We start from the raw sequence: 1,650 nt of genomic DNA, 5'->3' as shown, positions 1-1,650 counted from the left end.
TGTAAGAGTTTTCTGTATTGTGGAAATCCTACTGAATAAATGGGAATCCTTGCATAAAATGCAATTTTCAAGCCTGCTTCATCTGAGCATATATTTATATATGTTAATTTGGAGGTTTGCAGCATGGGAGGGGTCATTTTTCTAGGGGTTTAAGTTACTATCTATGTGGGACTTCAGAATGTATATTTCTTGTGACATCTTTTAAGACAAAAGGAAGAAGAAAATTGTGGTAAATTTTTAAAGGCCTGGTAAACTTTGTTATTGTAAGAAGGCTAACTTGCATGTGTTTGTGTATGCAAATACATATACATATGTGTATTTGGCTTAGAAAAACTGAATCTTCTCTCCATTGTAAACACCTCTTGACTAGAGGAAGCTGCTAACTGGAAATCCTTTGTAATTAGAAATTTCTTTTCTTTGTAAGACTTTGGGGATTTGTTTGTTACTTAAAGACATTTTGCACCAGTTTATCTTTGATAAATTCCAATTTTATAGATTCGTTTTTGTTCTAAGACTTAAAAAGAAAGCGGTATCAGTAAATTTAGAGGTGTCCAACTACTTTATTTCATGACAGTTTAGTGATTACCTTTTTTTTTTTACCAGTAGGATACTTTTCAATCTGTTTTTAAGCAAGAGAAATACTTTGAGGAAGAAATGTTGAAATAAAAAACATCTTTTGCAAAAAAATCTTTTCTGTGATTTTTTTCAAGGAAACCCTGCTAAATTTTATTTGCAAGCTAACTTGTTGCAATAATTTGGTTAGTTATGAGATGAATATTGAAGCATCTGTAATAAGCTGCAAGTAGGAAAGATCTTGCTATTTTGATCTGAATTTGTAGTCACTCCATGGCCTATGCAAGAGTTATTGTGCTTGAATTTTCACGTGTCAGGTTCATTTCTTATTCTTATATCTTATTCCTTCAGAATGATGTGAGTTTAAGCAGGCAAAGGTAAACAAGCTTGTGAAGCAAAGATGAAGTTGTGACATGAAAGTCAGGAACCTATTTTGTTTCTGTTCTAAGCAATAGTATTTCAGCACAGTGAACGATGTTAGTGGAGAGCAGTGAATTGTGAGCTAGGTTGTGTCACCTTAATTGGAAATCTGATTTTATTTGTTTGTTATTTAATCTGGGATAAGAGCATGCCCTGAAATGCATGCAAATTAGCAAAGAGTCACCTTAAAAATGTTCCCATTTTTGGAAAGGGATTCTGAGAGTAGTAGTCTCTATGTCTATTTGAAAATAGTTAATAACCCAACAACATGTTTTACTCTCTACAATACTTCATATAACCTGATCTCTGAACATAATTTAGGATTATTCTATTTATACATCCTCTCCAAAATCTTTTGTTATTTGTTGTTAAGCATCTCAAAAAGCAAAATCATTTGTGTAATGTTGAACCTAGGGATGAAAAAGCATCTGCTACCATGAGTTCTAGTTATATCAAAATAAGACGTTATTTCTCTGAGACAAATCTCTTGCTGTTATGACTGGAACTTACTATTTATTTCATCTGCTCAATTCCCCCACCATCTATGGTCTGAGAACTCCAGTGCTCTTTCTTTTTGTACTACAGCAAGAATCAGAGTTTTCAGAGCTGTGTTTAGACACTGTCTAGTCCAGTATTTTCATTTTACAGATGAAGAAA

This window comes from Notamacropus eugenii, chromosome 4 (genome assembly GCF_028372415.1).
Source record: "Notamacropus eugenii isolate mMacEug1 chromosome 4, mMacEug1.pri_v2, whole genome shotgun sequence".
Taxonomy (NCBI): domain Eukaryota; kingdom Metazoa; phylum Chordata; class Mammalia; order Diprotodontia; family Macropodidae; genus Notamacropus; species Notamacropus eugenii.
This window is presented reverse-complemented; position numbering follows the sequence as displayed.